Source organism: Ornithodoros turicata, chromosome 7 (assembly GCF_037126465.1).
Source record: "Ornithodoros turicata isolate Travis chromosome 7, ASM3712646v1, whole genome shotgun sequence".
Classification (NCBI taxonomy): Eukaryota; Metazoa; Arthropoda; class Arachnida; order Ixodida; family Argasidae; genus Ornithodoros; species Ornithodoros turicata.
The window spans coordinates 54,825,956-54,849,966 of NC_088207.1; the positions used below are offsets into that span (position 1 = coordinate 54,825,956).

A 24,011-nucleotide genomic window follows, 5' to 3' on the forward strand; every position below is an offset into this window, starting at 1 on the left:
GCCGACGAAACAACGGAACCTTCTCTCTCTAACCTTGCCCGTTGCCGGTCGCTTGACCGCAAAGCCTTCAAGAAGGGCATCGTTCCGTTCCAGCGATCGGCGCTCTCTCTCTCTTTCCTCTCTCTCGAGAATAGACCCCTTTCCCGTGGCATCTACTAGGGGGAATGTAACGGGAGTAATGCCACAGTGAAAGGGAAAGCCTCGTCAAAAGCAGGACTGAGCGCGTGCATGGACGTCATTTACTGAGCTCTCGAAGCCTCGTGGCCGCTGTGAATCATTTATGTGCCTTTAACTCGGACACACTGGACTGTGTCTTGGTCGCCTTGCGTTGTTCCCCTTGTGAAGCCCTATAGTGCATCTTGGATTGTTGTCTGTGAACGTGTAGGACTTGATTTTTTGTTGTTGTCATAACTGGGAGCTCTTCCGCGACCCCGCACGTCAGTCTTCGACGCCTGCACTGCTCGGTGAGTAAATCCGAATCGGTGTAAATATTCAAAATTGCTGGGTTTTAAGAATGTTTGGTACATGAGTAGAACATGACGAGGCATGTTGTACGAAGAGTAAAGAGGTCAATATGTCGGACAAAACAAACTCAAAGTGGTATGGAATACGGCGCTTAGCAATACTCTTCCATTTCCACAAATAATCTGGTGGTTTTCCTTATTTGAAAAAAGTACAGTTGGGAAATATTGATTTGTTCAAAATAATTGTCATGGGCGAAAAAATATTTCTCTCTGTGAATCACCTATTAGTTTACCGTCATTGCTCAGGTACCAACTCGGCGTTGGCAGAAAGTTAAAACTCCTTCCACCAAATCTCTCTGGTCACTAATTCGATTGAAAAATCAAGGAAGCGCTCATACTTGGGGATTACAGTGACAGTTGTTGCACGTATGCGATTATATGCATGAAGCGACGGTGCGCAGTAAGAGATTTTGCTTTCTCGCAGACACAACATCTCTGTCTATACATTCCCTTATCTTTTGGTTACATTCCCGTAATGAGCGCTCGCTTAATATGTTGTAGAAAGCACTGGTAGACCGTTTATACTCTGGAGAGTACCTTTATTGATGGTTCTGGCATGAAAATGTGATGATAGCATGAATGTGACCTTTATGGTCACTGAAATGGTTGGCTGCTGGCGCTGTGCCGAACACTGTTAGTCTTATAGTTCTGTTAGTCCGGTTAGAGCTCACATTAATGTGAGTTCTACGAAACGGAGAGGCGACAACTCTGTGCTCTGTTGAGTACTGGTAGGAGACAGACATTCAACCTTGCTGCAATTATTTATTTATTTATTTAGAATACGTTAAAGACCCAAACGGGTACAACATAACGGAGGAGTTGGGCGACAATGACACTGTAAAAACTGAAAAAGCAATTACCATGATCGGCAAACAACCAAAGAAACATCAGATATACTAAAAAAAAAAAAGGAAATACAACACTATGGTCATCAAGACATAATGCAAAAAACCAGCAAGGATGTACACATATAGATCCTGTGAACAACAGTGCGAGAGAAAAAAGAAAAAAAAAAGAACCTAAAGAAGAGTCAGGGGAGTGATAACAAATTGGTGATGGCCGCCCGGTTATTAATGGCAATTATTGGTCCATGTCAGCACCACGTGCAACACCGTCGAACAACAACAACAACAACCTTGTTTGGAGATGTTTTCTAATGTCCTTGGAGTTCCTCGTGGTCTAGCTCCTGACGCTGTAGTGGCACCCTTTATCCCAATGTTCCCCGTGAAATTGGGGTAGTTGTTCTGCTCTCCAGCGGTGAATCACCCATGTCATAGTCACGATTTATTTGTTGTTGTAGTAGTTGTGTTTGCTGGCAGGACGCGCACGATCCATGTCACGTTGTTATGTTGGTTGTGTCGTTCCGCGATTGCAGGCTTCAGTCCTTCTTGTACTGTTGACCCTATATGAGATGAGAAGATTCCTAAACTTTCCCTAACCGTTTAGCCCGCTCGTAACCGTATCTCGCCTCTTTGCTACCCGGAGTCAACGACTGAGACGGGATCTAAAACTTTGCCAAATTGCTATCGCACTCAATACTCTCGAGGAGTGTCAACACCGTTGTGCTTCAAATTTAGACGACCCCACACACATCTTACCAATTCCCTCCCTATAGGAAAGCGTTAAAACGCTCGAGAAAGACATACTTCTTCTTGATCTTCTTGTATTTCTCTTGGCGGCACCGAAGCATAGTCCATACTGTTATGTACTTATTCGTTTTTCGAACCCGGGGGGGGGGGATATATTTAGTAGACGAAATGAAAAAAAAAAGAAGAAATAAGAAACTGGGGAAAGGCAGTCAAACGGGACGTCGGCTTGCTATTCCGCAACAAAAAGAAGAAGAATGAAGATGAAGAAAGAAGAATGAAATAAATATAAAAAAAAGAAGAAAAGAACTGCCCAAGCAGCACAATGTACTGAAAGTCTAGTGCAATGGGGGTGTACGGGTAGGTGGAAGGCCTTGAACAGACCCATGAAACTGAAGAACATTGATGACGCACATATCGTCCACCCCCAGTGCACTCGACTTTCAGTACATTGTGCTGCCTGGGTGGGAGGTACCCAAGTAGCACAATGTACTGAAAGTCGAGTGCAATAAGGGTGGACGGGTAGGTTGAAGACGTTGAACAGGCTCGTGAAACTAAAGAACATTGATAATACACATACCGTCCACCCCTATCGCACTCGACTTTCAGTACATTGTGCTGCTTGGGTAAGGGATAGACCAACAAACGGTGAAAGAAGAATGATACAGATTACAGACAAATATGATGATGATGATGATGATGATTCAGGTCTTCTTGGCGCATAAGCAACAAAGGCCATAATGCGCCAAGACAGTACAGACAAGGATGACTAACAAACAGTGAAACGGGTGTGTGTGTGTGGTGGTGTGGGATATGTTTAATAGAGTGAAAGAAAAGGAAGAAAAAAACGAAGTGTCAGCCAGGCTATTGCCAGCTTGCCATTCCGAAAAAGAGCAAGGAAGAAAAAGACAAAGAAGGAAACTGAAAATAAACAAAAAGAAGGAAGGAAAAGGGGAAAAAAATGAAAGAAAAACAGTCACGCAATGCAGTATACAGCACGAATGTGACGGGTATGAGATGCAGTAAGAGATTAAGCAAGCGCTCATAACCAGGGCGTTCACATCGTCGTTTTTTGGGCACGCACCTTGCTGCGAGATAACCGCTTATACCCATATAGGAGTGAGCGCTTAACAGTTATATCGCTGTAGAAGAAAATTACGGAGAAAGTGCCTCGCTGGCGAAGAAGTTACTTCTGGACCCATCTCGTGGAACTGAAAACAACAACAACATCAACAACCAGGAACGCGACAGAGGAAAGATAAAGGGAAAAAGCGATCGAAAAGAGTCAGTATATACGCAAGGAGGGGGTGACGTCGCCAATCGCCATAGGAAGCAAGCATCCGCAGCCGAGTAATGTGAGCTTTTCAAAGAATGCACGGATACTGTGGGGAAACAGAAGCCTCTCGCATTCCCTGACAAGTGTTTCAAGGTCTCTCGAGGACGACTGTCATTTGAGTTTTAATAGGACGTATATAGTTGACTTATCAGAGCCCATTTTGGAAGAGAAGATTCAGACACTCGTCTTTCCGCCCAATGTGAAGGTACTTTTCTGCTCATGCGCAGAAACAGACCTGGATAGTAATTAATAAAGGAACAAGAAACTTGTAACTATAACTAGTTCATTTTTTTTTCAGTTACTAGTTACTTTTCAAGCAAAGTAACTTGTAACTGTAACGAATTACCACTTTTGGTTAAAGTAACCGTAAAATCTAACTGTATATAAGTTAAAAATAACAAAGACGGTTAAGAGCATCAACTGTTTGCTATATACATAAAAAAACAAGACTTTCGTGCAGTAGGCTGCACTTCTTCAGGTTTGAGGACCTGTTACAAGGACACCTGACTTGTAACAGGTCCTCAAACCTGAAGAAGTGCAGCCTACTGCACGAAAGTCTTGTTTTTTATGTATATAGTAAACAGTTGATGCTCTTAACCGTCTTTGTTATTTTTGATTCTGCATCGCCGGAAATTGGTACATTGTTTTTTCTTCACGTTCTACGATGTATATAAGTTACCCAGCTACGGCAATATTTTCCACGCGTCATTTCTCTAACGATATTTTGTTCGGGCCTCAAATGCCCCGCCGTTTTTCCCAACCAGGAATTCCACGAATTTTGTCATCTCTGGTTTTTGGAAGTTTTTGAGAGTTACATTCGTTCGGCTTTTTTCCCCAGAAGGCAACTGTAAAGTAACTAAGCTACTTTAACGTGGTAGCTGTAATATTCTATTCAGCTGTAACTAGTTACAATTCAAAAAGAGTAACTACAACTATAACTCAGTTACCTGTTTTGTAGATTAACGTAGTAACTTTTTTTAGTAACTTACCCATTACTACACTGGATGCCTTCAAGAATCAGCTCATGAATGTTACTTTCCACTCGAGTGTTGTCAGTGGGTCTTGGTGACATCATTCGCCAGGTTAAAGATTGAATCCGGTTGTGTCGTCTCAGGTTTTCCCTCGGTTCTTTCGGTATATACAGTTCCTCCTCAAGGCGGCCCAGACCACAACTAACCCGTTCCACGTCTGTGTACTCCACGACTTCAGAAAATCCCAGTGCTCTTTGCGCACGCATTGCATTCTGGGCGCTTGCTGAGCGGCGGAACGAAGAATAATATCCTTCACATTTCGCTTTCGCTGACCTTGACACGTCGTGGACAACGGACCGGTAGCGGAGAAATCGGAACAAGTTTGGAGGCCACCCGTTTCTTTCGTATTAGTAAACTCCCACAGTTCAAAGCGACGCTAAGCACTCTGGGATTTTCTGAACTAGTTGCTAGTTGCTCCTGAGGGATTCTGTCGTAAACTCACTTTCGCATCAACTGTGAATTACCCATTCTCCTTCCCCAATACCCCACGACTTCTTTGCGCACCCTACAATACGCACCCTCTGTTGTTTCATCTTTGGCCGCAGGCCTGCAATGATACATAATGCCGCTATAACGTAAATACAACGGTCACCCACCCACCCTTTTTTCTTTTTTTCTTTTACTTCGCATTAAACATATCCCACCCACCACCCACCCCACCCCACCCCACCCCACCCACCCAGTGCTTGCGATTCTAGACAAACCACTGAAGGACTGACTTTTTCGGTAACTAATTACCGGAACAGTTTCGGAAAAGGTTATTGGGTGCTGGGGCGGAAATCAGCTCATACCTGCCATGCGCGCCCTTCTGCAATTTCTCGTATCGACGGACCTCTTCGACACTTTGTGATGCTCTTTGGTTTTTGTGCATTGAGATTTCGCACGTGGACACTCCTACACTGTTGCTTTTGGTGCCAAGTTTTGTGGTGATTGATTGATTGATTGATTTTAAAAGAAAAAAATTGAGATGTTAGTCTCGAGCTACCCGGGACTGGCTAGTAACTCCAGGACGCGTTTTTCGGAAAAGAAAGGGAAACTACGCAAATCCATACACTTTGAAACGGAATGGATGACAACATCACCACAAATTGTATCAATTTTGTTCAAATTGTATGAATTTGTGAAGTTTCCCTCTCTTTTCTCAATACGCGTCCTGGAGTAGCAAGTCCCGAGTGGCTCCGGGCTAACATCTCCATCTTTTTTTTCTTTTTTCAAATCAGACTGCGTCGTTTTGCGTACACTCTTTTTTTTCAAAAGACTTTCCAGACGAATGTCGGCACAGTTCCCCCTGAAGTCGGCCCAGGACGCATAAAAATCCCCCTGTCCGCCACTCCTTCCTGCTGTCCTCTCTCCACCTATCCACATCTGTACGCCGCTCATAGCCACAGTTGCTTCGCGGCGCTCACACGCAATATTAAAAAAAATATTGTTCGATTGAGTAATTGATAAGATAAAACTCTAACGCCGTAGCATCGAAATTTATGAAGGGAGCCATGAAAGCTATAGCTGCGAGTGGCAACGCGATTACTCGTATATAAAAAATCTGAGACAATCCTGACATAATTGTCCATCATATTTGGCTTCGCGTCAAGTCATCAGGAATATATTACGCAGCCGAGAGGCCGGGCCTTACAACGAAATGGGTTCATCTGACACACAAAAGCACGTATCGACTTTTGCTTAAAATAGATGCTCTACTAAGGATGCCGGGATACTATAGGGGGACGCCCTCCACTCACGGTGACAGCGGGTCACGAACGAATAAAATTTATGAGGAGCCAACGGTTTCTATACGTCCCTCCAGTGAGCGCAGCCTCTCTGTTTTATCAATTATCGCATCCACAGAGTGTTAATGCTCTTACGTGCTCGTCCAGAATCTTTTTGTTTTGCCTTTTCCACGTGATTCGTTAATCCGTACGAAAAATTTTGAGCTGTATGGACAACGTGCAGAAAGAACACGTGTATGCACGGGACCGGCTGCTCCACACTCTTAAGAAAAAGAAGAAGAAGAAGAAGAAAAAAAGAAAGGGTGTACTTTAACTCCTTTTTCTTGCCACATATACACTCCCTTTTGGAGAGTATAATTAATAACCCCTACTGACGGTTAATATTACTCTCCGACAGGGAGTAAGGGAGTAATGTTACTCCCTTGAGGGCGTGAGGAGACTCCTTTTTTGAGAGTAATTGTACTCTCCAAAAGGGGGTAACATCTCATTACTGCCGAAGTCTCATTACGGCTGAAGTCTCATTACGGCCGAAAATCCTTTAATCCCCAAGTGTCTCGTTACGGCCAAATATCATGAGAATAATGAGAGTAATGAGACTTTGGCCGTAATGAGATACAATCCCAAAAGGGAGTGATATATGAGGCAAGAAAAAGGAGTTAAAGTACACCCTTTTCTTTAAGAGTGTGGAGCAGCCGGTCCCGTGTGTATACTCGTGTTCTTTCTGTCCGCTGTCCTTACAGCTCCAACGTTCCTCGTATAGCTACGTACCAAGATGCCCACTCAGCCATCCTAATGAACATTGATTCATTAATTCAAGCTTTGCTACTCCAGAAAAAGGAAAAAACTTCACCCGAACCAAAAAAGAAAAAAATTCGCACACACACACAAAACAAACAAAAAAGAAACACAAACACGAGACAATCAAGATGCGTGAGAAGTACACGTGTCGCACGTCCAGCGACATTTGTTCCTTGCGACATTTGTCGTCTGTAGACCGAGCAACCAGAATCTTTGCAGTGGTAAGTGGCCGGGTGCGGGTGTCCAGTGTGGAGAGACGCCTTTCCAGGATATTTCCCGTATGCGGCCATATAAGTATTTTGCCCAGAGGACAACTTATTTGTGCGGGACAACGAGACATTTTATTGATGATCATTTATTAATCACGCTTAACCTCGTTTATGTTTTTGACTGCCGCAAAACATAATGTGACCTCGGAGCTTCCGTTTAGAAAAGCCTGGTTTATTAGAGCAATCTCTCTCAATGAGTCTCAATGGTGTGTCGATCCGCTCATTCGTGGGATATTATTGCTCAGATGGGAGGGTGTTCCCGACATTTATTGCCTCTGAGAAAAAACAGATTCGAACCTGTTTCACCTCCTGGTCTCCGGGTGTTGAAGGTGATCCACTATAATGGAACTGACTAAGGTTTTTCCGGCATACTTTGCAGACGGTACAGTGAAAGGACATTCCTGACTGTCTTCTCTCCGTCTGTTGCTTTGCGGATAGAGCAGCAGAAATGAAAAAGAACCGTCCTGATGCAATACGTATTATCAGTTGGCTGGAAAAGACCCACCGCAATAAAGCCAAACTCGGAAGGGGAAAAAAAAAAAAAAAAAGGCGCCTTCATAAGATGGTGTGACGCGTCCAACCCAACTTATGTTGAACACTGGCAGCGCAACGATGTTTGCTTCACTAGAAAATGCGTTAATCCTACGTTTTCTTTTTATCAGCCGCGATAAGGTCCCAGTATATTTTTTAGAAAACGTCGTTTTGCATACTCTACGAAAGGCGTGGTACGCGTTGGGCAGACTCCAAGGTCGGCTACGATGTCCATTTATGCAATCAAGTTCATGGAAAATGGAAATAATTAGATGTCGCAAATAACGTCTTCTACTTTTTAATTAAAAAAAAACATCCGATATTATTGCTGCATCGAAGGTGCTATCGCTCAGGCGGCGCTGCCTAAGAAATCGTTTTTTTTTTTACTTTGTAGATTCGCGTCAGCGTCGTGAGGGACTTTTTTTTTTTAAATTTCGTGTTAGCGCCGCGAAGCAACTGTGACTATGAGCACCATACAGACGTGGACACATGGAGAGAGGACAGCAGGAAGGACTGGGGGTTATTTTGCGTCCTGGGCCGACTTCAGGGGAGAACAGTGCCGACATTCGTCCGGGAGGTACGTGTCAGAAAATGCAGAGAAACCTGTGCCGGGACTCGAACCCGTGTCACACGCAAGGCATGCTGGTCATGAGGAAACTGCAGACGTGAGCAGAGCACAGAAAGGATGGCGATTTAGTATGCGTCCCAGGCCCAGGGATCGGAACCCGAATCGAAAACCGAAAAAAAAAAAAAAAAACGTTATTTTCTGACGAACCCGAACCGAACACGAACAATTTCTTTGCTTGTCCTGAACCGAAGCGGAACTGAACCGAAAAAAAAAATCATACGGTTACCGGTTCGGGAATCGGTTCAGAGGTGAAATAATTGTACTGCCGACCCACCTTTTTTTTTTAATCACCTGAAACGGTTATCTCACACCTTTCTCTTACAACCGTGTACGGTGAGCGTAAGCTCGCGTTCATGTAGCAATTTCTTTCTTTCTTTCAATCAATCAATCAATCAATCATGTAGCAAAATGACTGCCCACGAACCGGTTAAACCGGGACCGAAAAAAGTAACGGTTCCAATCCCTGTAAATGTCCCGACCTCTGACCGATTTTTTTTTGTCTGTGCGTGTGTGTGAGGGTTCAAGCTGATAATTTCGGTTCATTGGAGCTAAACCCGAACCGAACCAATATGCCTGAACCTGAACCCGAATCGGACCGAAAAAAATACCGGTTCCGATCCCTGCGCCAGGCCTATACTTCAGGGGGTGTGCCGTCTCGTGGTACACAGCCCGATGGCAGGATTCGAACGCACTTGCCGGTGGTCTAGCATACGGTCCGATCTGTCATATGCTAAGTGGAAATAACTGTGCTAAAAATAGCCAGAAAGAAAAAATAACAGGACCGCATTCCTTGTATACCCCAGACAAATATAGTCTGCGCTCGAACTACACGTGAACAAATTCTCGCGTATTTGCTGCGACGTCGTCTGAATATCGAATGGGAATGTTTCATCAGCACCAAAGTGTATATGTGCCAAAACACGTTTCTTGATCCAATCTTTCCCCTCCTAAGAATTTCACTTTCACGTTACGAGCATGCCAATACCGCAAATGTTTCTTTTCTTGGTAGACGGCTTTCACGAAGATTGCTCGCAGCAATGCGGTGTCTGGTGTGCCATGGGATTAGTTCACTTTACGTGACAAGTGGATAAATATGTCAGAACTACGCACAGATAGGCTGAGTCATCTTACGTGTATATACTCCCGTTATGCAAGTAAGCCAGCCTGTCGCGCAGCCCATGTGCCTTTCCCAGTCACTTTATTGTGCACGTAGTACGGTCTCATTGGATCGCTCTTAAATAAAGGTACCACGACAATTACACGTGAGGTATGGTGAACATGACCAGCTCGCGGTTAGGTTGCTGACCATGTCACGTCCAGACTGGGAGGTACTCGGGTTCGAATCCCGATGGAGCTCACGGGTTTTTCCTGGGTTCTTCTCAGACTGGGCTGTCAGACATATGTCAGCATAGTTCCCTTAGTAGTCCATCCTTGCTACCCCATAGCTGAAATTTCGTCCAGCATATCGCGACCCATTCAGACGCACCGATGTCGCCTGAACGTCCCGTATGGTCCACAGTGTCTCCATCAACTCGTCTGTCGGAAAACCCAGTTGAAACGCTTCCCCCGTGTTTTAACCGGCAGTCTTTTTCTTCATCTTTTTTCGTCTTTCCACAGACGAATGTCGGCACAGTTGCCCGTAAAGTCGGCCCAGGGCGTACACTAAACCCCCCCTCTCCTTCCTGCGCTGTCCTCTCTCCATCTGTCCGCATCTGTACTCCGCTCACAGCCACACAGGCAGCACAGCCGGTGCAGGGATTCGAACCCCGCGTCACCTCCCAGTCTCCTCCCTTAACCACTATGCCACGGGAGCAGACGGGAAGACACGGGAAGCAATTGTGTCCGTGTATTCACACGAGCGACATTCCCCCAGAAGCGGAAGATGCGAGAAACGTCATAGCTTTCTGCTGTCACGTGAGCGCGAGCGCTCAACGCCATGTCTTCAACTACACTGATAACCGTAGTGACGCAACCACAAGATATTCCGTAGCAGACGAGAGGAAAACACGCTGACGGTGTCGTCTGCTAAGTGCCGTCTGCTAAGTGTCGTCTGCTAAGTGTCGTCTGCTAAGGGCCGTCTGCTAAGTGCCGTCTGCTAAGTGCCGTCTGCTAAGTGCGCAGTACGCCACTCCCGGTATTCTGCACCGTGTGAACGCTCAGCATAACACGGGACGGAACTTTTTGGCTCTGTGAGGCAGTGTTTTCTCATTTTCTTTCACTAGAATATTCCGCGAGGATGTCGCTCGTGTGAATACATGGTGTCTTCATCATCTCAATATTCCGTAGCACGAGCTCCCACGCGAAGACGTTGGTTTGAAACCTACTCTGTCGTTTAGACAGCGCCAACTTAAAAGATAACGCTCGTTATGTGAGATTGGGTGGGGTGGGGGGTATATATGTAATGCTGATAAAAAAAGAGAGAGAGAGAGAAAAAGGGGAAGGCTGGCCATGATATAGGACATCACAATATAAACTACCCGTAACATTACCTTGACAAGAGAAACCGCGATCTCATGACATCCTTCCCTTTCGTTTTCCCGGAATATATCACGAACAATACCCGTTACCTGCGTCACGCCACGTGGAGTGCCGCTTGCATTTCAGGTACGGTAGCTGTCGATTGTTTCATCAGAGACGATCGACCGGCTTTTTCTCTTTTGATCTTGACACTCCTTTCGTGTCTTCATTCCGTGTCTCCCCCGCCAAGTAACTTTTTTTTTCTACTGTGACCGGTCTTTTCACGTGGACACCTGGAACGGAGATAGGCAGGCTTATGCGTCCTTACCGCCCGTGCCGCAATACGGCAGGAAAATCCGAGACATAACTTGCTAATTTCCAGAATGATATTAAAGCTAGCACCAAAGAACATATTTGCAGAGTTTGCCGATTAATGTGTAGACAGGAAGACGCTCGCTTAAATGTCACTGGGAGACTCGAACCCGACTGTGCTGTTTTCCCAGACCGGTCAGGTCGCCACAGTTACATGGCGGTGCAGAGACGATATATAGAAAAGCCAGTCATGCTAAGCAGTATCGATAGAACTATTCGTGTTACTAACGTCTCTGTCAGCGTTTTCGAGAACTTGAGTCCAGTAGCTGCAAGACCCATGCAGCTATCTGTTCAAGTCGCGGCGTCAGACAGACAGCTTGTCCCTCGGAACATTTCGAGACCCCGACCGCCATAGGAGCTCCTTCGCTCGTCCGCTAGGAGGGTGACATAACTATTAGTCTGAGGGCAACGAGGAGGAAAAAACCGGGACGGAAAGAACAGACACGATGGACTCTATGACTTACTGTTGATGGACTGATGTTGAATTCCAATGTCGGATCGGGAGCACTTCCGGAGCAAGCACACGGAGCAGAGTTCGTGTCGCGCGGGACCAAGGTCGCTTCACAGAGCAACGCTGACTACTCCGCCAAAACCGGCAGATTTGAGCGGACTTTCCTCTCATGTGAGTGTGTCAATGTTCCAAAGGCAGATACAGTGTGCTCTGTGAAGTTGTGCTCTCTGTAGCCTCTTACACCGTGTGCTCTCCTCTTACTCCAATCCTCTCGTCTCCTCTTACCCCGTGAAGTAGGCTCCAAACCTGTCATTCGAATTCAAAACCAGTGAGTCCATAGTGTCTGTACTTTCCGTCCTGGTTTGTCCTCTTAGGTACACCCTCAAACTCAAGGCCATGCATGTTACTCTCCTGATGCTTGCACGAGCGTGCTTATACCCTTCTTCTGTGTTCATCAATTACCTGTCCAGAAAAGGCCTCGTTTTTTTCTTTGGCGGTATTGTTCGGAAGTCCTTGCCTCATGCCGTCGTTGTTCTCGACGCCACCGGAGCGAATTCGTGTAACGTACATTGCGTTCGCTCTTGCCTATAATGCAAGGTTTACCTCGTTAGGAGTAGGACGCTGGCACGCCCTTTTTTGAAAAAAAAAACAAAAAAAAAAGAAAAACAATCGACAGCATTCTTTAACACACTTTTGAGGCCTCGGTGTAGACGCGTCGCGTCACGCATTTTGGAGAAGGAGATGTGTGCTCTCCCCCTCCTTTGTTTCGAAAGAAAGAGAGGACCCCGACTTAACGTAACAAACAAACAACTTTAAGCAGACGTTCCGCCCGTCATACGACGGGCATCATCATCAGCATCATCATCGTATGACAGGCGAAACGCCTGCTTAAAGTTGTTTGTTTGTTACGTTAAGTCGGAGTCCTATCTCTTTCTTTCGTTATGTCATCTCGCGGCTTTTGGAGTATTTTCGCATCTACTCGTTTGTTTCTTTATCGGCCGCCACAGCAGCTGAGAAGAAACGTTTCGGCGGGGCTCGCTAGGGAGGTTGGAAAGTATTTGCTTCAACGGTTCCAAAAACACGAAAGCCAAGCATATGATTCCTTTGAAGTGATTCCCAGTCAGCGTCGTCAGCATCATCCTCATCACCATCCTCTCATTTTTCCCCAATAGCAATGGGGTAGCATTCTGCTCAATGAGCGAAAGTCATCCCCATATCATCGTCATCATGTATTTCTCTCTCTCTCTCTCTCTCTCTCTCTCTCTCTCTCATTTTCCAATGGCTAACATCACGTTGATGATCTTTGATTTGACAGCTTCTTTTATCGTCTCCCTAGGGCGCTGCCGATCTGCTAATACTCCGTAATATGTGTGTGTGTGGGTGGGTGGGGGATTTATTGGCAGAAAAAAAGGAAAAGGAGAGATAAAAGGGGAGAGGTCAGCCATGCAGTAAACCGGCTTGCTGTTCTCTAAAATAATAAAAATAAAAAGAGAAAAAAAGAAAAGAAAAATAAACCCGGCTCAGAGGGAGGCCAGGAGGCCCGTATGACGCAGAAAGCGGAGCGGGCGTATGACGGAGGGTTTAGTGACAAGGTAATCAATCAATCAATCAATCAATTTATTTACTCCCAAGAGTCCCTCGGGAGGGCGTAATATGTGCTTGAACGTGAGACAATTGATGTCCTGAGGCTGGAAACACATAGAAATGACAAATATACATACAAAGCCTCGAGCGCCTAAGAAATTAATGATGAAATACGATAATATGTGCTTCTTTTATACCTCCGTTATATGTAGGCACAGCGCGTCTGGCGTGATGTCGTCCACGCCGTCCTGCAACCATACGGGCAACGCGGACGCCGCGGGGCATTCGCGCAAATTCGTAGGACGCAATGGGCGAACATGAGGAACGTAAGTAATGCCGGAGACCGTGCTGCCATTACACTCGGCCGGATGTGCACAGTGGATTTAGGAGGAAGTGAACGCATTTGGAGGCGAAAGCCGTGTTTCCGCACGAGGCACCTATGGTCGCACCTACACTCTAAAAAATCAAACCTTTTAGGTGTTGCATAATGTAAAAAACCCCGAGACTAGGGAACACGAAGGGACAGACACAAACACGTCTGTCCCTTCGTGTTCCCTAGTCTCGGGTTTTTTTACATTATGCATCATCTTCACCAGCTGGCTTGCTTCCTAGGTGCATTTTTTCATTGTCTTTTAGGTGTATTTGGGGTGTATCAATTGCTCTACACTGTAAACTGGAAAACACCCTTATGGGTGTAAATGGCTTGTCCTATAACTGACACCTCTTTTTACGCCGTACATGGTCTGGAACACCCTTTTTAGAGGGTGTATTCCGTGTAAATCACCCCTGGAAAGGGCGCTTTTCTTTGAAAATGCCCTCTTTTGCACCCTTTAAACACCCTTTTAGGAGGGTGTAAGATCGTTAAACACCCTCCTAAAAAGGTGTATAAAGGGTGCAAAATACGGCATTTTCAAGGAAAAGCACCCTTTCAAAGGGCGTTTTACACGGGATACACCCTCTAAAAAAAGTGTTCCAGACCATACGGTGTAAAAAGAGGAGTCAAACATAGGACAAGCGATTTACACCCATAAGGGTGTTTTTCAGTTTACAGTGTACTCCTTTAGTACACCCCGAAGGAAGAGAATACACCGTGTTTTTGGTGTGAAATGGGTGTAATATGTGTATGTCCCGCTCTGCAGGGTGTAATTTCGAGAATTGGTGTGATAAAGGTGTGGTGGCCATGAAGGTTCTAATGCACAGCTTTTTCACACCAATTCTCGAAATTACACCTTGCGGAGCGGGACGTGCACATATTACACCCATTTTACACCAAAATCACGCTGTATTCTTTTTCTTGGGGGCGTAATAAGGGAGCAGAGCAATTGATACACCCCAGTTACACCTAAAAAGGAGTTCTATTTGTTAGAGTGTATGGCTGTTGCGTCGCTCGCAAATTGTGTACAGCAAGACCGTCCTTCGTCTACTGCAATGCTGTCCCATTTAGTACCCGTTCGGCAGTGCATCGAAGAGTATTTTTCTTCAAAGGCAACTATCAAGTAACTAAGAAACTTTAATGTGTAGTTTAATTCCAAAAAGAGTAACGCTATCTGTGGCCCAGTTACTATTTTTTCGGGCTAACTGTAATTTTTTACTTGCTTGAGTAACTTACGCGTGACTGACTGAATGTGTCGCAAAATTGCCGCAATAGACCTTTTTAGAAAAGCAAGCGCCACCTGTGGCACGCAAGGGCTCATGGGAACTTAGAGCGCCTACAAGCATTATGAGACGGCCAGAGGCGGAGGTAGAAGAAGAACAACAACATTCCCGGTGTGCGCAGCAGCGGCGTCAGCCGAGATACACCATAACCGTAGCAGACGACAGAGCAGTGTCCCTCAAAGTTCCCATGCTGCTTTGCTCCGCGCGCTTGGTGGCGCGAGCATCTTTTTCAAATCGTCTATTTAGGTATGGCGGGCTAGATTCTAGCCCGCCATAATTTAGGCCTAAAAGGGACGACTCGAGGCAAAGAAGAGAACCTGGACTGGTTGGTGCGAATCGACGTAAAAATCCAATCCGAATGTACAAATGTATATGCGCGTAAAAAAAGCCGTTGTGGCAATGCTCAAAACACTACATGCCTGTCTGTCTTAAGATATGTACTTGGAAAAATGTCTAATCCGTTCCGTGTCTTTTGCGCATTAGCATCTAGAATGACCTTTTCATTTGTTTGTGGCGAGCATTTAGAGCGTCTAGGAGGAGGTCGTACTAGGCAGCAATTTTACCAAACGGAAGGTAGGCACTCCCCATTAGAGCTGCATAATAAGTAATGCATACTAGATGTGAACGAGTCCAATAATGATAGAGGTAACCAGACTTTGAAGGCCTTCGCAGTGGAGAATTGATCTATGTGGAACCTCACTTCCTGCGATATATCGGGGCTATGCACAAGTGTGTCTCACTTTCAAGGTCGCGCAGAACACAAGGAGGTAGTGGGTTCGAATCGTTTTACCAGACGGCGCAGAAGTCACTCCTTCCTGCTAACACGGAACAAAAATAAACGAGCAGCAGTTGGCGAAACCACTTTATAAGTCCTCGTATTCAGTTATTTTCGTCCTCATCTGTCGTTGTCGCTGCACTTGATGAATCGGTGAGGGTGAACAGGTGAGGTTATAAGGAGGATGAATGCGTGAATTCCGTCTGGCTTCAAAACTCCTCCATGCAATTTAATAGATCCGTGGAAGATTTTTCGAGTTGTCCGACGGACTATAGTAAAAAGACCACGACTTCTGCATCGGATATGGGAGTTGGAAAAGTAATGCAGCGTGATACGTAAACATGTCGTTAAATATAGGTATAGAGATATGGATTATGGAAAAGAATGGTCTTTGCAAGTGCCTTTATCGCACGCAAAGCGTTTGTACATCGCTCTAATTAGCCACAGTTGTTTTGCGGTGGTAACTGAGAGTCTCAAAAACGAAAGTAAGCCTACGATATGAATGTTCTGGTTTTGGGTGGAGATGCATCTGGACGTGACGTGCAGTTCGTGAAGTACCAAGTACTCAAGTACCGCATTAAGTACATTTCTCAGTATTTGCAGCTTGCTTTAGTAAGACATCGCACGAAGCGCTCTCGCTGAACACTGTCAAGTTCGAGACCATCCTACCGACCTTTATAACGCCTGCATCGTTGACCTTGAGGGTAATCAGATCAAAAGAACGTTTGTAGAATCCTCAAGCATGTATGTCAGCGGCCTTCGTCACGTGAGTGAAAAAAACAATCCTACGAATCACGAAATTCGAACCATGGCAAGAACGCTGCTGCAAACGGACACTAGAGTCGCCCCTGAGGAAGGCGCCGAACTGGCACCGAAACGTCGGGTATCCCCGTCCCCGTTATGGTCTGGAACACCCTTTTTAGAGGGTGTATTCTGTGTAAAACACCCTTTGAAAGGGTGCTTTTCCTTGAAAATGCCTTCTTTTGCACCCTTTAAACACCCTTTTAGGAGGGTGTAACCAAAAAGGGTGTATAAAGGGTGCAAAAGAAGGCATTTTCAAGGAAAAACACCCCTTTCAAAGGGCGTTTTACACATAATACACCCTCTAAAAAGGATGTTCCAGACCATACGGTGTAAAAAGGGGTGTGAGTTATAGGAAAAGCCATTTACACCCATAAGATATTCTTTTACTTTACAGTGCGTAATGACTACGTAGCCGACACGTAGCCCTACTTCTTTTCTTTTAGACCCAGTGTTATGCACATGCAATGTAGTTTTGCCGCCGTACTTGGCGAGCAATGCGCAGTTGGCGGTGGCGATTTCGACACAGTGTTGCCCGTCATTTTCTAAAAAAAAAAAAGAAAAAGAAAAACGATGATTCCAATTGCGACATAAATTGTGACGTCAAAGTACTGAAGCTTCAGGCTATCGAATAGATAAATCTTCTGAGATTGCAGCGCTACTGCTTTACAAGAACGTTGATGTTCGTTCAGTGTTGAGGTACTTGACGCGTCGAGAAAAATAATCGGAACACGCTTATTGGTCAGCAGGGAGCACCGTGCTTCCCGCTGTCCAATAGGCGCACCAGCTCCCGTGGCTCAGTGGTTAGCGTGCTGGCCATGTCACGTCGAGACTGGGAGGTACCCGGGTTCGAAGCCCGGTGCCGGCTGTGCTGTCTGGGGTTTTTCCTGGGTTTTCCTCAGACGCTTTCAGACATATGTCGGCACAGTTCCCTTAGAAGTCGGCCCAGGACGCACATTCCCCCAGGGCGTGAGTCGTGACGTTGCCCACATACGTGAGGCCGACAACGGCAAGCCCTATCACCACCACCACCACCACCAATAGGCGCTCTCCGATTACTTTTCTCGGCCCATCAAGTATCTCGACGCTGAACCAACATAGCCAAGTACTTTGAAGTAAAATTTGGGGGTACACTGTAAACTGGAAAACACCCTTATGGGTGTAAATGGCTTGTCCTATAACTGACACCTCTTTTTGCACCGTACATGGTCTGGAACACCCTTTTTCAAGGGTGTATTCCGTGTAAATCACCCCTGGAAAGGGCGCTTTTCTTTGAAAATGCCCTCTTTTGCACCCTTTAAACACCCTTTTAGGAGGGTGTAAGATCGTTAAACACCCTCCTAAAAAGGTGTATAAAGGGTGCAAAAGACGGCATTTTCAAGGAAAAGCACCCTTTCAAAGGGCGTTTTACACGGGATACACCCTCTAAAAAGGGTGTTCCAGACCATACGGTGTAAAAAGAGGAGTCAATTATAGGACAAGCGATTTACACCCATAAGGGTGTTTTTCAGTTTACAGTGTACTTGGCCCGTCACTGCATCGGGAGGGTGAAATCGCGCTGAGAAATCTAAAGACACTGTAGACGTTTTGCCTTTAGATTTCTCAGAATCGTACAATGCCGATGCGGAAATCGACTATTGCTCAACTTTTTCCCATAAAAAAAAAAAAAAAAAAAAAAGAAAAGAAACTGCGTCATTCACAGTTACCGTTTTCCCCCGAAGGGCCCAAGTAGGTCAGCTCGGATGCCGCCGGCTTTTTGCTGCCAATGCTAAATATAGTGCGCTGGCTTATCTGAAAAATCTTCCGAAAGCGTTTTGCACTCACGAAAACGTAATTTTCTTGGGCAACTTTCGCCTTCGACGTTGAAATCCCACCACCATATTCTCGTCACGGTAGAATGGCCGAAAGCGATGCTTTGAGAACGGTGCGTCGTGTATTGTTCTAGTTTGTGCGTGCACGTCAATGTATTGTTCATTCTGAAGACGGACTGTACGTTCCTAAGAGCGTTAATATAAAAATTCGGCACATCTCCAGTGATTTTGCGCAAGCACCACTTCATCAGCTGCCGAGCAGATAAAACATCCACTCCGGGCTGTCACGCGGGTCTTCAACGATCATTGAAACACCATCAAGCGTATAACTTCTCAAACAGTATTGCGTACAATATACTCCCTGACACGATAGGAGAAACGAACCGCGCACACAACGCACATCCACATTTGATTTTGCAATGACGTAACCATTAGCAGCCGCAACTTTGCTGACCAGCAGTGCTGAAGACCACCCGCCGCGGCACTTCACATCAAGACATCATGTGATTGTGAAAAAAAACCGGACCGCTGGCAAAACCAGCGCACGTTTGTTGCCGTCGTGTAACTTCTTCGTTTTCGCGTTTCCTGGGGTGAGGTCAGGGTAGTATCTGCCTCGCACACGAAGTCTTCCTTCGTATCGCCTTTGCGCAATGGCGTCCATCATCAGAATCAAAACAACGCATGTGACGGCGACTGCCAACGGCTTCCTTTTGCGACGGGTCGCGACTCTGGCGTTGTGACGTCAGTTGTTTGTAAACAGCCAGTCGTCTAATGCTCCAAGGTCGCGCTAACGATTGGAAGGTTCGAATCGTGATATCGGCTGTGGAGCAAGAGAAAACTGATGTTCTGAGGCTGGAACAACATACAGGGGACAGAGGCCTTTTGAGGCCTTGTTGTATCTGTCCCCTCTATGTTGTTCCAGCCTCAGAACATCAGTTTCTCTCTTGCTCAACAGGTGCCGCTTGCGTCGATTTCCATCGTATGAATGTGTGTATGAGTAAGCAAAAAATATAAGAGTGAAAGGAGGGTGAGTGAGAGTGAGTGGCTGGTTTCTCGTCCCTTCAGATGACGCACCCCGAAAGTCGCTGGAGAGGTTGGTAGAGCCCTGGACCGGTAATCCAGAAGATGTGGGTTCGATCCCTACAGCTGGCTAACCTTTTCAGTGACTTTCATCGGATGTGGGTTTCCCTAGAGTCAGGTTTTCTCGGCTCTTACTAACGCTGTCCGTAGCTTGACGAGGTCAATGACCCCAGTACAGTGGCAGCATACATAGATCACATATTCACATACTACGCAGAAAAATACAGTTTTGGAACTACGGAAGAAATGTTCGATACACTAAAATATTTTACAATATCGCTTTTTTTGGGACCTGAGCAGTTCCAGAAGAGTTCTATTGAAAAGCGAATCATTTGTACACCATGTGACCTCCTGACAGTCCATTCGTGTTTGTTACGGTACACTTGGCAACATATTTGGGAATCTAGAAATGCCGCATTATTACGCGGAACTGCTTCTCTATATGCCAAGCATGGCTTATAATGCGATGTACAGAAATAAGCTTACTAACGAGAGATTAGCACGAACACAGAACAGAGCTTTAGTGCGCAATCGCTTTGCATTCCGCAAGCGCAGAACGTGACTTCACGTATAATGCGCGTGCACAGTGTAAACACTTTCTGTACTTCCCGCGTACATGACAACTCTAACAACCGTAAAGTAGCGGACAGACAGGATGTTAGCGGCGTAGTTTAACACCTTGTTGCCTGTAAAATCGGCATATACATGTGACAGGGAACGCTACATATTTTAAATTTGCGAGTAAAATTGCGGTAAAATAGGGTGCCTCAATACAATCCAACTTAGGCGCATTTCATTGGTTACCGTTTTCCATGGGAGCTGCCATGACACCCAATTTTCTCCAAGATGGAGGATAGTGCTTGGAACGGTGAAGCGGAGCCTTCGTGACAAAAAAAAATTTCAGAATACTTTAATTTCATACTGCGTTTCATGTACGCATCTGCAAAATCATCTTCAACCTTTGCTCCGCCATCATTATTTACGCGAAAATGGGATGTTTCGTCGCTGACGTTAGGCCTAGTTAAGACCGTGATACCAAGACGATAGCAAGAAAGACGACCCTTATACGTTGGATTTTGCATTATATAATTGTATTTTATTTATACATACATCTTTGCTAATTTTTGATTCGATCTCTACTTACATTACGTGATTTAAAACTTCATGCCGGCAGTCGTCTGCTACGAAGAAGCGGTTGTGCCGCTCTCCTGGCCAATCACTTCTGCCAGCAACCATTTCTGCAATTCTGAGCCTTCCCAACATGCCTCTCTCCGTGCAGATGGCGTTGATAAAAGTGGGCGCGAAATCCGTTGTTTTGGTCTGTCACCGGTGGTATCCGTTTCAATCCGAATCAATCGAGTTTCTCCAAAATGGTGCCACCCAGTAAATAAGGGTGAGGTATAAGTACTGGATGGACGTAATAATAGACAACCGTATTTCGGCCTGTGATTGGCTAGGTACCTCAAAAAGTGGGTTGAGCTTCAGGTATAGGCAGGTCCCATTAATGGCCAGACTCCCTTTGGCATACACGGCACTGCGGTAAAACGGCTCGGGACGACGTCTGGTGGGAGATAACCGTGACAACCATCGAGACAGCAGAGTGAACACAGACGGGCTAAGCTACACAGAATCATCAGTCGACAGTTGTCCCTGTTGTTTCTGTGTATAGCTAACCCGTCTATGTTCCCTCTGCTACCGATGGTTGTCGCGAATTATCACCAACTACCCCGCATCATTCCGACACCAGGAAATAATCTCCATTTTGTCAAGCAACTGTGATCTATGTTCCCGAAGACCCAGTGTTATGCGCACGCAATGTAGTTTTCCCGCCGTACTTGACGAGCAATGCGCAGTTGATGGCGACTTTGGCACGTTGCCCGTTACGTTGCCCGTAATTTTCCATTTTAATATTCTATTTTAAAAAAAAAACCTACGAGCGCAATTGGGACGAAAATTGTGACGTAAGAGTACCAAGGCTATTGAATAGATAAATTTTCTGAGACTAGAGCTGTACCGCTATACCTTTAAGACCTCCTTCCCAGAGTGGTATTCCCTGCATCTGTCCACGTGTGTAGCACGGTCGCTTCGCTGCGCTATTACGAAATTAAAAAGAACCGAACATTTCTTAGGCCGTGCCTTCGCAACGACAGCCCTTTCCAGGCAGAACGACGTTATTTTTCGTTGATCGATATCTATTTGCATTCTTCAATGTTCTCGACGACGTAAACGGGGTGTCGTCAACGTGACCTTGGAATATATCCAATGTGTGCCACATCTTTCATAGCGTATGCAAAACGTTGTTCTGCAGACATTTAGTGCACACTTATTCTGGCCTTATCGTTCGGCAAAAGTCGCACGTGGCAGATGATGACGTCATTTGGCGACGTCAGGTGATCTCCTTCGTGATATATAGCAGATTGGAATCGTTCATGGAGAAGCAAGCAGCTGATAAACGAACAGTGGGATACAGGGCACTGACGACTGCTTGCTGTGACCTGAGAAACTTCCTATACGTAAATAAACACGAAGAGAGATACTAACCAGCTTCCAGAGAAATTTGATTGCGTATCGAGGAACATGTGGTTGCATCAACTTACCCTCCATTGAGCAAATTATTATTAGATATCATCATTATCATTAAACTGCTATCATTGGGATTCCGCTATCTGGGGCTACCTTGAAATGTTTTCAATGCCTGTCTGTGTCTATTTAATTCCATCTTCAATGGTCTCGTCAGAGCGCGCTTCCAGCAAGACGCTCCGCGTTTGCTCTTTTATAACGCTCTCGATATAACGAAATTCGCGGTCTAGCGAAATAATTTGTATTCCGCGCCGTGTGTGTGTATTCCGTGTATGTACAACGGTACAAATCGTGTCTCCCGTGAGTTTCGTTATATCGAAGTTCGACCCTGTTTGAGGAAAGTTATAGAGCATCTGTCAACAACGCTAGCACACTGTTGCTCTATTTACAATTCGTTGCAATGAGAAATGCACAAGATACTATGTACATTCGACTGCATGGCTGTGTACATGTAGTTATGACATACTATGCACTGTACTTTGACTGTCAGTGTGGTTGCAGGATCTGGCAGTGTTCATGTCACATGTGTGTGGGCAAGCTAGGCAGAGTGAGGGGAAAGCAACTGCGTAGAGCTTGGGGTTGCTGGACATTGATGAGAAGAAGGTGCGGGTGATGCGGTATTAGTCGGGGAAGGTCGACCAGTGTCTCGAACAGTGCCGGATACCACGTTTGAGTTGTCCACATACTGGGACAACTAGGGTCAGAGTTTCCGCAGCTTGCTAAAGTTTCTGTAGGCATTTCCCTGCAAGACAAAATAGTGGAAACGCAAAGTTGATATACACCCGTTGATGAAGACATCCACGCTCTGAGACAAAGGATCCTGCTTCCAGCTGCAGAAGCTGGGAATTTGGAAATTGGTGAAGTCCGTAAACAAGTCTGTTGCCCCACGGGCGGCTTATCTTCTCCAACTGGCAAGAGTCGAGTCCCCAAGCAACACAACATGTTGGCCCAATATTGGACCAATATTGGCAATACCAGCCCAATATTGGTCCGATCTTGGACTTATATTGGTCCGACATGTTGTGCTGCTTGGGTCTCCAACTGCATGCAGCTGTCGAGGTCCGTCCTCGAAGCCCAGTCTGCACGTATGTTCAACCTCCCTGGGATGTGCTCCGCTCTGACTGGTATCCCTCTTTGAACCAAGACCACAGTTGGCGAGCTAGGACAGACAGGAGGGGTGAGCGAGCACTGCCTAGTATGTTGACATCAGCTATGGCGGTCGTGTTGTCTGGAGCTCGAGCTCGTTGATGTGTAGCTTGCGACCCAGCTGGGACCAAAGGTGTCCTATGCAGCGACCCTTGCAGACTGCTCCCTATAACGAGACTGAGAGCTGTCCGTTTTGATGGCAAGTACGATAGTCACGCTGTGGAGAGAGCGGCCTTCTGAATGAAGCAGGTTTCTCTTCCGCCGCTTCAGTTCTCCTCTGGCAGATGATGTGGAGAAGACCACTGAACTGTAAGGACCCGAGTGCAGCGCTGCTGTAACGCGCGGCAATGAAGGGGCCGGGAAAACTGCCAGTGCTTTTGAATTTAGACGGCCTATTATTTGAGACAGCTAGAGTTGGAGTTGGAATTAGAAAAGAAAAATATGGAGATGGTGGCTACTACAAAACACAGGAGCCGGCTACTCCAAAACACTCGAAGAAAAAAAAAGTAAGTCTAAAAAGTTAGAGGCGCTACTGCAATGTCCACAAGAGATGTCATTAAAGCAGAGCTGTCGCACGCTGTCTAAGATCCCTCGGCCATCTCCCGGGAGAATGTGAATATTTCACTGAGAAGCCGACCTGATCTTCAATAGAATCCTTCCCTTCTTCCCTAAAGGGAGCTGAATATGCATGGTCCGTGTGTTGATGATGAAACCCAATAACCCCAAGGAATGGCAAGGGTGCGTCCGGGACTTTTGTGCATTCACCTGGAAACTCAGGACCTCTTGCATGTGCGTCACCCATTGGGTCTGAAGTGAGCTAGAGTTGAGAAGCTTCCATATGTAACAATAATCGTCCAGATATACCACA

At 45.9% G+C, this 24,011-nt stretch overlaps 1 protein-coding gene across 1 annotated transcript in view; it reads left to right on the forward strand.

Annotated features, from left to right (window-relative positions):
- The first annotated feature begins 200 nt into the window (after positions 1–200).
- LOC135401591 (prestin-like) overlaps positions 201–24,011 on the forward strand; it is a 94,433-nt gene continuing 70,622 nt past the window's right edge. Inside the window, exon 1 of the mRNA XM_064634092.1 lies at positions 201–464. The gene's annotated coding sequence lies outside the window, so the exon portion shown is untranslated. The remainder of the gene's footprint in view (positions 465–24,011) is intronic.